Below are 16,613 nucleotides of genomic sequence, written 5' to 3'. Positions count from 1 at the left end.
CCCTTCTTTCACCTCATGAAAAGCTTAGACCACCCAACACTATGATATTCCAACAAGAAACCAATAGCACTTCCTTACAAGATACAAAATTCCAGCCTCTGGATCTCTGGGATGAGGGATCCATATATAGATGATTGTAGGGGGTGAGTCAGATTCTGGGATTCTGATTAGTGTCCTCTCTCTGATAGTTCTTGATTCCACTTGGAGATTGATGATCTCTTACTCATCCTTGGGCGAATTCAGAGAGGCAAGTGTCACAGGAGAAGTTTTTGGAAGATTCCACGATCATCCACCTCGCAAAATGCCTCTGCCATTTGTCCACTCTCGCCCATCGCACCCCATAGAAGGGATTTTCAGTATGCATCACACTTCCCGCGTGCTTTAGGTGGGATGCATCGCACTTTGACCATGGAACAGGTGAGATGGTCCAGTTTTGACCAGTTCTGAGCAGTTTTTCATGGAGAACTTCTGGGAGATGATGTAATCAGCTGACCTTGTTCTTTTAGGGTATGGAACAACACTTTTAGGGACTTAGGAGCCCTTGGTTTATCGACATGTTTGATTGGGGTTGCAGTGCCCAAAAATGTCTATAACAGTTGCCCCCTAAAGCATGAGGTTGTTAATCTTTGATGTCGGGTGAAATGCTTTATCATGAGGATATGAAGTTTTTTCGATCTGGAAGGTGACCTGTAATGAGATACAACACAATCCATTATCTTCATAATATTTTTCGTGATCTAGATGAGGTGGGCATTCCCATGCTCAACTTTATAAATCCATTTTCATGTACATAAGACAGACAACTGTCTGTGCGGGATACTGATGATTCTGATAGAGCCATCATCCTTTGATTCGGATGATCATCTGTACAGCAAAAATGTACATTTGATGTCTTTATTTTCCTGAATATATCACAGCCCGGATGGATGAAACTAGATCTGGGGTCTTCAAACTCTCTCAATCTTCACTCGGAGTACAAGTTGATCCATGTGAAAGATGTTCTGGAGTCGAACATGGAAAGACATCGCCTGATTACCAGCCAATGATGTAAGATGTTAATAGGCACGAGAGGAATCACTAATAATGATGATGACCCTCAAGGTACTACAGTACAATTCGTGTGGTGTGAATAAGGGACTTGACATCGAACACCACGAAAAAATATTTCTGTCGAAGGCCATTGATGTAAACCTGTCGTCGGAAGTGAGAAACTTGTCATTGAGGCATGCAAGCTTCAAAGTACTGAAAGGATTGTTCCTAAGTCGACTTCTTGGATAATGAGTTGATGTCGACAAGAAGTGACTCACCATAGGAGGGCCCTAATGAATCCCACATCTATGACACAGAACGGAGTAAATGATTTTGGAGGTGAAAACGATCTGATGATACAGGGTTCAAGGTGGCGGTCATGAAAGAATGGAGTGTGAATGTATTGCAGTGGATGAGACACAGGTGAATTCTCTGAGCAACTTCTCTTGAACATACCGGTGACACTGACATGATGGATTGGTATCGTTAACCCCAAATGTGGATGGTGTGATGTACCAATGGTGATATGACCAATGAATAGAACAACCCAACCCGACTCGGATGCGGAGTGAAAGTGTCATGTTCAAGAGCAACTTGCTACCAATAAAATTTCTTCAAGTTTTCTTTCCAATTTTTCCCCAGTCATTGCTGACTAGTACCTCTTTATTTTTGTCAAGCTTGAGGAGGATAACATATGCTTGTTCTATAATTTTCCCTTCGGTCAAACCTGTCGCTATATTTTAACGAGCCTAGCGATAGTGAAACTCGTTCTTATCTGAGTGGACAAGTTTGTCGCTATTCGATTTTAATGAGTTTAATGACAAAGGTAACTCGATCCTTTTCAATTTTAGAGAGTCTGAAAAGGGACGTAAAGGAAACTCCAATGATCCTTTTTCATCATGTAATACCTTAAGTCCAAAAAAGTATAAAATAATACGAAAGGGATGAATTTTCGGTAATTTTAACAAGCCGAACAAGACAAGCACACGATCTTTTTGTGTAATAATCCCTCAGGTCCAAAAAGATTAAAATCTAGAGGAGGGATAGCACATTCACTTTAACGAGCTAGAGAGGCCAATCGCTCGGCAATCTTTTCATATTTTATGAGTTAGTTGAAAATAGCTTAAAGGAGACTCGTTTTTTGAGGAACAAGTGATAACTTCGGGTAGCAGCTGATTCCAGGTAAGGTTTGGAATTTTCTAGTCATGGCAGTGTCACAAGGATGGCTAGTAGGATCACTCTTCGCAGTTGTTCCTAAAAAGGGGTAAACAATCAAATGGAGGTGAATGATCAGCTAAAACAGAGTGGAGGTGATGATGAGAACATGACCAAGGCTCAAAAGTTGATGATAATGCATTCACAATGGTTATTTACCAGAAATTGGTTCATTTTTTAACGAGCTTAAACTCTGGGGGAACGTTTTCTCATTGCTTATGTTTAATTTTTAACGAGCTTGAACTCCACATAAAAACTGCTCGTGGCAGGTTTAGTTTTTAACGAGCTTGAACCCTGCGGTAACACTGCTCATGGCAGGTTTATTTTTTAACGAGCTTGAACCTTGCGGTAACACTGCTCATGGCGGGTTTATTTTTTAACGAGCTTGAACCCTGCGGTAACACTACTCATGGCGGGTTTATTTTTTAATGAGCTTGAACCCTGCGGTAACACTACTCATGGCGGGTTTATTTTTTAACGAGCTTGAACCCTGCGGTAACACTGCTCATGCCAGTCACATAATAAGGATGTCTCATCTAAGATGCCATTTTTTATGAGCTTGCACCTTTCAAACCTTTGCCCCGGCGCCTCTCGCATGCAAGCTAGGAACGACCAACTACACCCCCCCTACTTAACTACCAAGATCACTACCAAGGTTGTAGAAATTTTGAATAATTTAACACATCTTCAACAAAGATTATCCTGATCATGTACTATTGCGGAATACATACACAATACATAAGCTCCTCTACGTTGATCATCAATATAGCAGCATCAATAACAATAAAACATCAAGAGCATTCACACATTAACACAGTATGTAACCCGGGGAAAGAATCTCGCTAAAAACCCCACACTATCTGTATATTAATGATTGAGACCATGTAACATTACAAAGTACAATGCTTATCACAAGCAATCCAGTACCAGCTCCACCTGTTACACACAATACAACTAAGATCTGATCTCCAAATCTATTCCACTGCTTGCCTGCCTCCACTGCTCAATACCTACTCAAGAATGAATGAGAATGGTTTACCAAACTCCTATTTCACCTCCAAAGAATCACTCACACTCTTTTGGACGTGAGCAGAGGCTATAATACTGGGAAAATGCATGAGAAAACTCATTGGCATACTCAATCCCTTGATTGTGCAAGATCTGATGCACAACTATAGTCACAACTAATAGCAATCTGATTTTCTAACACCTGTCCCTGCTGAATTGAACATGCACTGACATGAAACTGAGTTAAATGATGTATTCTATAATTGTATTATGAGTTAATAATTAGTTTAACAACTCATCATTAGTCTATTTGCAGTTAGAATAACTACAACTAGTTTAACCAAGTCAAACTGAACACAACTCCATCAACTCCACAATCAACTCCACCAAACTCAATTGATTGAGTTCTAACTGAAGTCATGCATGGAACAACTCAACTGACTCATAAGAAAAGCATACTTCCTTCTGACATCTACATGGGCCACATCTGTAGCTCAAACTGAAGTGGTCGAAGAGAATAAGATCAAGTTTATAGTCCAAATATTATGATGAGACAGTAATATTTGACTTTTCTATTTTTGACAGCCAGTCTAAAAATAGACTTTGATCACTCACACTGTGATCACTCACACTGTGGTCACCCACACTGTGATCACTCACACTGTGATCATCCACACTGTGATCATCCCTGCTGGGATAAAAAATAGAACTTGCGCCATAATTTTCCTGCGGGCCCACTTAGTGAAGGCGACTCTTTTCACTAAGCTCCATCATCTTGTTGCAATCTCAACACTCCCTCTCGACAAGATATGGATTATCAGCAACCCCTATCTTGCCTAGGTGGTACTCGAATTTGCTCCTGGTGAGAGCCTTCGTCAGAATATCAGCATCCTGATCCTCCGGTGGAATGTATGAAAGCAACATGATCCTCTGCTGCACACAATCTCTGATATGATGGTACCTGATGTCCTTGCCGCCATATACTCGGCCTCTTGAGCTCCTTGCCCAATCTGCATCCTCCTGTCTGTACCAAGATCCATATCCCGATGTGCCTCTCAAGTAGCGCAATACATGCTTGCCCGCCTTCCAGAAGAGCTTGGTAGGCTTAACCATAGCTTGTGAAAGCTGGTTAACTGCATAGCATATATCAGGTTGTGTATTGACCAAATACATCAGCGACCCCACCAACTGTCGATAAATAGTGGCATCCACTTCTTCTCCCGAAGTGGCATCCTCCTTCCTCCAACCTCCAGGAAGAGGAGTATCAACAGGCTTGCAGCCATGCATGTTGAACTTCTCCAGTATATCCCGAGCATACTTGCCCTGAGAAACAAACAGTCCACCACTGCGCTGCCATATTTCCAATCCTAGGAAATAGTGAAGGAGGCCAAAATCCTTCATCTCAAACTCTGTAGCAAGATCCTTCTTACATGACAGTATCAACAGCTCATCACCCGTTAGAATCAAATCATCAACATACAGTACAATGATAAGCAACTTACCCTCCACCACAATCTGGTATAGGTTAGGATCTGCCTCACTCTTGGAGAATCCAAGTCCTATGAAATAGTTGTCTATCCGTGTGTACCAAGCACGTGGTGCTTGCTTCAACCCATACAGCGCTCTCTTGAGCCTGCACACATGCGACTCGCTGCTGAAGACCTCAAAGCCTTCGGGCTGCTCAATGTACACCTCCTCCTCAATGAATCCATTGAGGAACGCAGTCTTCACATCCATCTGATGAATGTGCCATCCCATCTGTGCTGAGAGAGAAAGAATCGTCTGTATGGAAGAATACCTTGCGACAGGTGCAAAGGTATCCTCATAATCGATCCCCTCTATCTGTGAAAAGCCTCGGGCAACAAATCTTGCCTTGTACTTCTCCACAATCCTGTCAGCTGCCTGCTTGACCTTGTAGATCCATCTTGAACCCACCACTGATTTCCCTTCCAGTCTAGGAACAATCTCCCATGCACTGTTTCTGACAATAGAATCATACTCTTCCACCATGGCGTCTACCCATGAGGGATCCTCCAAAGCTTCCTCGAAAGAGGATGGCTCAGTCACAACACACTTGCTCATCAGAGCCATGTATCCAGTGTACCAATCAGGTGACTATCTCTGCCTGCGTTGGGTTGTAGGTGGTCCTACAAATTTCTCTGCATCTTGAGCCAGTCGCTCAGCTTCTCTCAAGCGCTTTCGCCCTCTGATGGTTGGCGCTGCATGAGTGGTCTCTTCCACTCCATGAACCTCGTCCTGTGGCTGATCCATGTCCTGTAGCTCATCCTTAGGAACTAATAGCTCCTCATCTGCATGCAAGTGTAGCTCCATCTCAAGCGAACACTTCATGGCTTTCTCCTCCTGAAATTTTATATCCCGTCGCACAATAGTTTTACCACTGTCTGGCAAATACACATGATAGTTGTGGGGTGTATCAGTGTACCCCACAAATATCCCAACCTCTACGGTAAGCTCCAACTTCTTCCTGGCATCCTTCGTCACATTCATGTAAATGTTAGCACCAAAAATCCTCAAATGAGAAAGATCAGGCTTCTTACCAAAATAAGCCTCCTCAGGTGTACTCATGCCAAGTATCCTATGAGGACAACGATTCTACACATAAACTGCTGTATTGCATGCTTCCACCCACAAGTGAAGGGGTAGGCCCTGATCATGCAAAATTTCTCGTGCAGCACCCACAATCGTTCTGTTCTTCCGCTCAGCTACCCCGTTCTGCTGTGGGTTATGGGGATCTATGAGCTCTCTACGAATCCATTTTGCCTTGCAGAAATCCTTGAACTCGTCCGAGATGTATTCACCACCATTATCGCTCCTAAGAGCCTTCACCTTCTTCCCCGACTCCTTCTCGACCAGTGATTTGAATTCACAGAACTTTGAATATGTCTTGCTCTTCTTTTGCATGAAGAAGATCCAGCACTTATGAGAGAAATCATCAACAAAAATCACATAATACCTGTGTTTTGCTGTCGAAGCAACTGAGAAAGGTCCACACACATCTGTGTGAATTCTCTCAAGGATCATCGTGGCGCGACTATCCTTCTTGTGAAAGGTGGCTTTCACAAACTTCCCCAAAGTACACCCCTTGCACTGATCTAACTGCGCAAGTGTGCCTTTAGGAAGCCCTGTAGTGATCTGCTACAGTATATTCAAGGCTCCATGGTGAAGGTGACCCAATCTCCTGTGCCACAACTGGCCATCATCCCGGCTCACCAATCCTTCTACCTTGCCCACCATTTCTGCGCATCCATCTACATGCAACTGATAAAGGTTCCTCACTCGAACCCCTATCTTCCGGGTCTCACCAGTTGTCTTGTTACGCAGGAAAGCCTTTCCCTCACTGAAAACAACATCATACCCCTTGTCTTCTAACATCGCCACTGATATGAGATTCTTCTTCAATCCTGGAACATGCATGACTTCCTTCAATATGAAGGGTTTACCAGACTCCCTCTCAAAGGAAATGGTACCAATACCGGTCGCACTGTATCTACCATCATCACCCATCTCGATGTGCACTCCAATATCTTTGTCCTCCAGATCAGAGAACAAATCTCTATCTCCCGTCATGTGAAAAGGCGCACCACTGTCGAAGAACCACACTGATCCCATAACACTTGAAACCAAGCATGCGATCAATGAAAAATCAAGCTCAAACTGTGAGGCTAGAGCCTCTCCTGCTAAAGATCCAGCACCCTGCTTGTTCTTCTTCTTCTGCGGACAATTAGTGGCATAGTGTCCGTGCTGGTGACAGTGAAAACACTTCACCTTGGACATATATTGCTTCTTGCATTTCGCACCAGACTGAGAAGCTTTCTTGCACTTCCCTTTCTTTGCTTTGGCAGCCAAAGCACAATTCTCTTCATCAGCTCCCTTTGACGAAGATCCGTCCCTGGTACTCCGCCTGATCTCCTCCTGCACAAGATCTGACCATAGTCTTTCCCATCCTGGCAATTTCTCCCAACCATTGGCAGAGTCCTGATAGGAATGCCAACTCTTCGGAAGACCAAGGAGAGCCAAGCTCACCAAGTCCTCATCATCGACAGTAACCCCCACACTTCCCAGCTCATCTCGACACTGAGTGAACTTCGTGAGATACTTGGGTATACTGTCACCCTTCTCGCATTTGATGTTTCTAAGTTTATCTTTGAGCGCCAGCTTCCTCTGATCACTCTTGCTTTGGAATAATTCTGTTAATGATTTCCACATCAAATATGGAGTAGCCTTTCCATGGAGGCTGGACACAATTTGATCCTTCACGCCCTCCAACAGAATCCTTCGACATTTGGCGGTCTTCTTTTGCCAAGCATCAGCTTAAGTAGCATCAGTAGGCTTTGGGACATCCGTCTCTATGAAATCCTTCAGCCCGTTATCATCCAATACTGCCTCCATCCTATCCTTCCATCCAATATAGTTTGAGCTGCCCTCAAGCGCATACTCCAATCGCAATCCGTTGAAAGACATTGATGCGTTGTCACCAAGAAAACACTGCTGCAAATTCGAATTCCACCAGCAACCAACTCAACCACCTCGGATCTAAGATTCGTGAGAACATAATATTTCTCGTACAGAGATTGACTATATGGGCATTCAGTGGATATCTCACCTTCCAAAGGAAGGATGAATCCAGTGGCTACTTGGCTCGATTACAGACTCTGCCTGAATAAATAGAATGTAAACACTTCCTAAATAGTAGATTTGATGATCAACAGCTCTGATACCATGTAGAAATTTTGAATAATTTAACACATATTCAATAGAGATTATCCTAATCATGTACTATTGCGGAATACATACACAATACATAAGCTCTTCTATGTTGATCATCAATATAGTAGCATCAATAACAATAAAACATCAAGAGCATTCACACATTAACACAGTATGTAACCCGGGGAAAGCATCTCGCTAAAAACCTGACACTATCTGTATATTAATGATTGAGACCATGTAACATTACAAAGTACAATGCTTATCACAAGAAATCCAGTACCAGCTCCACCTGTTACACACAATACAGCTAAGATCTGATCTCCAAATCTATTCCACTGCTTGCCTACCTCCACTGCTCAATACCTACTCAAGAATGAATGAGAATGGTTTACCAAACTCGTATTTCACCTCCAAAGAATCACTCACACTCTGTTGGACGTGAGCAGAGGCTATAATACTGGGAAAATACATGAGCAAACTCATTGGCATACTCAATCCCTTGATTGTGCAAGATCTGATGCACAACTATAGTCACAACTGATAGCAATCTGATTCTCTAACACCTGTCCCTGCTAAACTGAACATGCACTAACATGCAACTGAGTTAACTGATGTATTCTATAGTTGTATTATGAGTTAATAATTAGTTTAACAACTCATCATTAGTCTATCTGCAGTTAGACTAACTACAACTAGTTTAACCAAGTCAAACTAAATACAACTCCATCAACTCCACAATCAACTCCACCAAAATCAACTGATTGAGTTCTAACTGAAGTCATGAATGCAACAACTCAACTGACTCATAAGAAAAGAGTACTTCCTTCTGACAGCTGCATGGGCCACATCTGTAGCTCAAACTAAAGTGCTCCAAGAGAATAATATCAAGTTTATAGTCCAAATATTATTATGAGACAATAATATTTCACTTTTCTATTTTTGACAGCCAGTCTAAAAATAGACTTTGATCACTCACACTATGATCACTCACACTGTGGTCACCCACACTGTGATCACTCACACTATGATCACTCACACTGTGATCATCCACACTGTGATCATCTGTTATAGACAATTTTGGGCACTGCAACCCCAAGCATAAAATGTCCATAAACCAAGAGCTCCTAAGTCCCTAAAAGTGTTGTTCTAACCCCTAAAGGAACAAGGTCAACTGATTACAACTTCTCCCAGAAGTTCTCCATGAAAAACTGCTCAAACTTAGTCAAAACAGGATCATTTCAGCTGCTCCATAGGCAAAGTGCATTGCATCTCACCTAAACACACTGTGTGGGTGCGTTGCATTTCAAAAATCCCTTCTATGGGGTGCGATGGGCAAGAAATGACAAATGGCAGTGTCATTCCACGAGGTGGAGAGGCAATGGAAGCTTCCAAAAACTTCTCCTGTGACACTTGCCTCTCTGAATTCGACCAAGGATGAGTAAGAGAGCATCAATCTCCAAGTGGAAGCAAGAACTATCAGAGGGAAGACACTAATCAAGTCACAAGCTGACTCATCTCTCTTACAGATATCTATATATGGATCCCTCATCCCAAAGATCCAGAGGCTAGAATTTTGCATATTGTAAGGAATTGTTGTTGGTTTCTTGAGACAAACATCAGATTGTTGGGTGATCTAAGCTTTGTATGAGGTGAAGAGGGGCTTCCTTGCTGAGAGGATGATGCTGGGTCAGAACAACTGGTTGTAACTCCCCTTGGCTCTTTCTTGTTTATCAATAAAAGCTATTCAAGTTTTCCTCCATACTCTTGTGTCATTTATATTTGCTGCATTTGTATGGTCAATTTACATCTAATCCTAGATTGTTTATGATTATAGATCCATGTTCTTGTATAGTGCTATGCTACTGTGATCTTACATGTACTCTGTGAAGCTGGGAGTGCAAGGGAACAAGTAGAGAAAGACTATCAAGGAAGAGAGGAATCGAACCAGGAGATTAGCGCAAGACAGAGGTTGGTCTTCTATGTTCTTCTCTATCTATACTTCATAAAGGAAAAACGAAAGTAGCTTTACTTTGTTTGTTTCTAAGGCAGCTGTCACACCTTAGTGGGATAAGCAGTTCTGAGTAGACACTTTTCCCTGTAACAAAATGGCGACTCCACTGGGGACGAATTAGTTTGTTTGTTTATCTTCCTTGTTGTCTATTTCATAAACTTACAGATGGAGTTTGAAGTCGTGCCAGGTAGCATTCGAACTGCATTTGCTATGCAAATGAAAAGTAGATAAATGCTGCTTCAGTCAATCTCCAAGATTTGTTTATGATTTAAACAACTGATTCACAAACTCTCTAACTGCCCTTATGATAGCTCTTAGATCCTCCTTAGATCTACCCCTGATTGTTGCATTACTGATTACCTTTTGCTCGGCCAAAACCCATGAACTGAACTGCAAACTGTGACCCGAAACCCAAGCAAAGTCTTGTTTCTGGCCCAGTGCAGGTACTGTTATGAGAATCTGAAATTCAGCGCACTTCTTGAGTGTAGTAGGTGCGCTGCATTTCAAATTCTCTGTGTTGCAGGTGCGTTGATCAGACTAGGCATTGTGTAGTTTTGGTTTCTGTGATTCATTCTTTCCAGTTCTATTCCTGAATTTCGCTGCTTGTGATCATTATATCTCTGTTTGAAACCCCTTTTCCTTGTTGTTATTCCGCCTCCTTTGTACAAAAGAACTGTAAATGTTTTTATGTGTTTGTTGAGTCATTTTCAGTTCTCCTTTGCAAAAGTAGCGTAATTGTACTGTCATCCTTTGATTTGAAAGTGTCGCAAGTGTCGTTTTCAATCATAGGAAAGAGTTTGATTGTTGTTGATAGTCGGTTATCCTGTTACTATTGTTTTTGGTCTGAATTTGTAATTTTTCTAGTGTCAAAAACAAGTATTCATTTCAAAATCGTAAGGTGTTGTGATTGCCTCTATTTTTGATTTCGAAAAGAAACTTGTTGATAATTGTCGCTTGAAAAGAAATTCAGATTTGTGCATCAACTTTCTTTTTATCATTCATATACTAAGAAAGTCAAAAACAAATACATGCATGTGCATTTGCATTTAGACAGTCTGATTAGTTTGATTTAGGAAAGTGCATTTAGAGTGTGCTCTTTGCTCTTTGTGAAAGGATTCTGTATTTCTTTCCTTAGTAGCTAGGATTTTCATTGCACAAAGAAGATAAAAAAATTGTTTATCATCTTAGATTGCATTTTAGGAATTACATCTACATCTCGCGGTGAACTTGAAAGGAAAACTTCATAAACAAGATCAACTATAAAATAAATTCAATGAATCTAACAATGCTTTGGAACCTAATGCACAACATTTAGAAGTCTAGGCTAGAGATGTATTCCGACGTCGTAAAGCCTGGTAACTATTGTTCTCACTGATGGTTGGGTGATTCCTCCACTTTGAGACGATAAGTGCCAGTACAGACTTGTGCTCCCACGTACCATTGAGTATATTTTTGGAGACCACAATAGGCTTAATCCTTTATCCATAGGAAGCCGTGTCTGCCTCCCTATCGATCACAATGCACTGAACACAACATTCGGGAAGATTGACTGCCGTACCGTAAAAAGTATTCTGCAGTTTTGCGATTGGTTTGGTAATCCCTCTACCTAGATTTCTAGAGTAGTCCCTTTCGTTCCTTTTTAGACTCTTTAACGGAAAAGTTCCATCTGAGCACTTTTCACTTCAGGCTCATTAAAAATCGAAGGCGACTAGAGTCATCTTTTGTTTTTTCTCGACTCTTAAAAATTGAAAAAACAAGTTGTGTCAAAGCGTCTAAAATTTATTTTAAACGGAATATTCATCACCCTTTCCTACGTTGATCTTGGGTTGAGAAAATGGAATCCACCAACCAAGGAATCCCCCTTGGAGGAAATCCTATTCCCTTCTCCTCTTGGGGAGATGTTGGTGCACCCCATATGGCCACATTGTCACTTCCAGGACTGATAATCGGCTTGCCTGTATGGCTCTTCTCAACCTCTGTCATTCAGAACACCGCAATTCCTGAACAATCAAGTCAGCAACTAGACGATTCCATAGTTACCCACCAACCTTCTACTTCCTCCAATTCTTCCTCTCCTCCTTCCTCTTCTCTTGATGGGGCCAGTAAAGCCAAAAATCAAGTACCTGAGAAGAAGAAGGAAAAGAAGAAGAAAGAAAAGAAGAAGAAGGAGCCAAAAGCCAATGGGGGCAAACGAGCGTTGTCTAGCGAAAATCCACACACTGCACCGACCAGGCCTAAATCGCCATGTGTCATTTGCAAAGGAGACCACTATCATAGAGATTATCCTTGCATCCCTCAGATCTTAAGGGTCTGGTCTCCTCGTTTGCACAACCCGGTGTCGTCAACCTCTGATGATCATGTTGAAAACACACCGTCGACTAGTGAAAGTGAAGCCCCGGGACAAAAAGGAAAATGTAGATTTCCGTGTAAACTGTGCGAAGGCGATCATGTCGTCCACCGTTGTCGCTTCTTAGATGAGGCTAAAAGAGTTTTGGACGATCATCCGGTTTCACCGTTACGATTTCCTCCTGGATATAAAAAACTCTTACCGAGTCCGTCACTAGTTGAAAATCTGGCTGGCCCGCTCAGGTGGTCAGCTGAAGCATCTATCATTGAAGACAAACCATCTGAACCCATACCAGACGAAAGTCAAAAGGTCGAGGCGACAATTGACCCGGTCTTGCCTTCAGAGGTTCCATCTTCAGATGATACAGTCACCGAAGAGAACAAGGATGACACCGTCCAAATTCTTTTCGTAAGCACAGACTCCGATGAACATGGGGGCAATTTACCCGTTCCTTTACCGCAGGAAGGAAGTTTGTTAGAGTCGTACCCGGCCGTCTATTCAATCCCACCTCCAAGCAACCTAGTTGTCTCCTTTGACTGGAATCAACTAGGCAGACCCTGTTTACCGGCTAGTATACCATTCCGAATCATTGTTTAAATATATAGAATGGTTATGGCCGGTACCATCATAGATGAAAGGGCTTCTGTGAGTATCCTTTCCTCCACTGCTTGGAAAGCGCTTGGTTCGCCATCGCTTTTGCTTGAAATGAGAAATCTAATAGGCTTTGACAAAGGAACCAGTCGACTGTTAGGGATCCTTCCCAATGTACCCATAACATTGAGAGGGAAAACCGTTCAAATGAACGTAATGGTAGTTCAAGGACCCCTGGATTATAATCTACTCCTTGGACGAGACTATATTTATTGCATGGGAGCGATTGTCTCCTCACTCTTTAGAGTAATGTGTTTTCCGCACGAAGGAAGAGTGGTCAAGCTTGTAGAACAGCTTTCATTTCCCAGATCACACAGAGCAAATAGTCATATGCCATCCTGAATGGTCTTTTCGCGCAAGAAATGTCTCAATCTCTAGTCCGTCCGCCTGATGGGCGCGAGTGATTCGGGGGACATGACTGAAACCCAGGGGGCATGCACCCTGGTCTGCTTCGGTAGGAAAACTTCGGGTATAGGGTAGGTTTCCGCGAGAAAATATGACTAGTCTGTACTCCCATCCGTGATTGGAAGAGGGGGTTATTCTGGAATAAGATTCTCTTGTCAAAGTTATGTGGGTTGGCAGGCATTGCCACTCACCTTTGTTTATTTCAATAAACATCGCCGAAGAAGTGTTTTGTTTACGCCGTAAATAGAACAATCTTTGGTAACTTGTAAGAGGTAGACCTCTCCCGGTAAAACAAATGTTTTAACGGAAAGAAGAAGAGGTAACCTTGAAATTCTGTTTTATACCTGGGGGCATGCAAACCTTTTGGCGTGCAAGCGAAGAGCGACTATTTATTTTTTAAATTTGTAGGTCCTCTAACCCTTTAAACTCGTAGGATTGGTCGTTTCCTAACTTGCATAAAGGAAGGATGTGGGGAAAAACTCTAAAAATTGTCGTTTTTATATATGAGACATTCTTATTATATGACTGAATTAATCGAGCAGTTTTAGCACATAGTTCAAGCTCGTTAAAAAATAAACATAAGCCATGAGAAAATGTTCCCCCCCCGCGTTTAAGCTCATTAAAAAATGAACTATTTCCCGGTAAATAACCATCGTGAATGTAACACTTCAGCGTTTAAAGCCTTGGTCATGTTTGCACCGTCACCTCCACTTCTACATTGGCCGATCATTCACCTCCATTTGATTGTTTACCCATTTTGAGGAAAAGTTGCGAAGAGTGATCTCACTAGCCATCCTTGTAACACTGCCATGATTGGGAAATTCCAAACCTTACTTGGAATCAGTTGCTACCCATTTTATCACTCGCTCCTAAAAAGATGAGTCTCCTTCTCTTTTCAATTGACTCGTAAAATATGAAAAGATTGCCGAGCCATTGGCCTCTCCAGCTCGTTAAAGGGACCGGAAGTGCTATCCCTCCTCTAAATTTTAATCTTTTTGGACCTGAGGGATTATTACACAAAAAGATCAAGCGCTTTTTTTGTTCGGCTCGTTAAAAGTATCGAAAATTCATCCCTTCTGTATTGTTTTATACTTTTTCAGACTTAAGGGATTAGATGACGAAAAAGGAATTTTGGAGTTTCCTTTACGTTCCTTTTAAGACTCTCTAAAATTGAAAAGGACTGAGTTATCTTTGTCGTTAAACTCGTTAAAATTTTAATAGCGACAAACTTGTCTATAGACGAGAACGAGTTTCACTATTGCTAGGCTTGTTAAAACATAGCGATGGGTTTGCCCGAAGGGAAAATTATAGAACAAGCATATGTTATCCTCCTCAATCTTGACAAAAATAAAGAGGTACTGGTCAGCAATGACTGGGGAAAAATTGGGAAGAAAACTTGAAGAAACTTTGTTGGTAGCAAGTCGCTCTTGAACATGACATTTTCACTCCGCATCCAAGTCGGGTTGGGTTGTTTCATTCACCGGTCACATCACCATGATCCCATCATACCATCCGCATTTGGGATTAATTCTACCAATCCATCACGTCAGTGTCGCCAATATGTTCAAGAGAAGTCATTCAGAGAATTCACTTGTGTCTCACCCGCTACAATACGTTTACACTCCATTCTTTCATGACCGCCACCCTGAACCTTATATCACCAGATCGTTTTCACCTCCATTAAAATCATTTGCTCCATTCTTTGTCATTGATGTGGGATTCATTAAGGCCCTCCTATGACGGATCGCTTCTTGTCAACATCAGCTCATTATCCAGGAAGTCGATCTAGGAACACCCCATTCAGTACTTTGAAGCTTTCATGCCTCAATGGCAAGTTTCTCACTTCCGGTGACAGGTTTACATTAATGGCCTTTGACCGAAAGATTTTGCGTGGTGTTCGACGCCAAGTCCTTTATTCACACCACATGAATTGTACTGCAGTACCTTGAGGATCATTATCATTATCGGTGATTCCTCTCGCGCCTGTTAATAGCTTACATCATTGGCTGGTAATCAGGAGATGTCTTTCCATGTTCGACTCCAGAACATCTCTCTCTCACATGGATCGACTTGTACTTCGAGTGAAGATCGAACAAGATTGAAGACCCCGGATCTAGTTTCATCCATCCAGGCTGCGATATATATTCAGGGAAATAAAGACATTAAATGTACATCATTGCTGTACAGATAATCATCCAATCAAAGGGATGATGGCTCTACTAGAATCATCAGTCTACACTCAGACAATTATCTGTCCTATGTACATGAAAATGAATTTATAAAGCTGAGCATGGGAATGCCCGCCTCAGCTAGATCATGAAAATATTATGAAGATAATGTATTGTATTGTATCTTATTACAGGTCTCCTCCCAGCTTGAAAGAACTTCAGATCCTCATAATAAAGCATTTCACCCGACATCAAAAGATTAACGACCTCATGCTTTAGGGGGAAACTGTTATAGACATTTTTGGGCACTGCAACCCCAAGCATAAAATGTCCATAAACCAAGGGCTCCTAAGTCCCTAAAAGTGTTGTTCTAACCCCTAAAGGAACAAGGTCAACTGATTACAACTTCTCCCAGAAGTTCTCCATGAAAAACTGCTCTGAATTAGTCAAAACAAGATCATTTCAGCTGCTCCATAGGCAAAGTGCGTTTCATCTCACCTAAACACACTGTGTGGGTGCGTTGCATTTCAAAAAGCCCTTCTATGGGGTGCGATGGGTGAGAAATGACAAATGGCAGTGTCATTCCGCGAGGTGGAGAGGCAATGGAAGCTTCCAGAAACTTCTCCTGTGACACTTGCCTCTCTGAATTCGACCAAGGATGAGTAAGAGAGCATCAATCTCCAAGTGGAAGCAAGAAATATCAGAGGGAAGACACTAATCAAGTCACAAGCTGACTCATCTCCCTTACAGATATCTATATATGGATCCCTCATCCCAGAGATCCAGAGGCTGGAATTTTGCATATTGTAAGGAATTGCTGTTGGTTTGTTGAGACAAACATCAGATTGTTGGGTGATCTAAGCTTTGTATGAGGTGAAGAGGGGATTCCTTGCTGAGAGGATGATGCTGGGTCAGAACAACTGGTTGTAACTCCCCTTGGATCTTTCTTGTTTATCAATAAAAGCTATTCAAGTTTTCCTCCATACTCTTGTGTCATTTATATTTGTTGCATTTGTATGGTCAATTTACATCTGATCCTAGATTGTTT

This window comes from Pinus tabuliformis, chromosome 5_2 (genome assembly GCF_031772625.1).
Source record: "Pinus tabuliformis cultivar Carrire ecotype Pingquan chromosome 5_2, CPIR1, whole genome shotgun sequence".
In the NCBI taxonomy this organism is placed as follows: domain Eukaryota; kingdom Viridiplantae; phylum Streptophyta; class Pinopsida; order Pinales; family Pinaceae; genus Pinus; species Pinus tabuliformis.
This window is presented reverse-complemented; position numbering follows the sequence as displayed.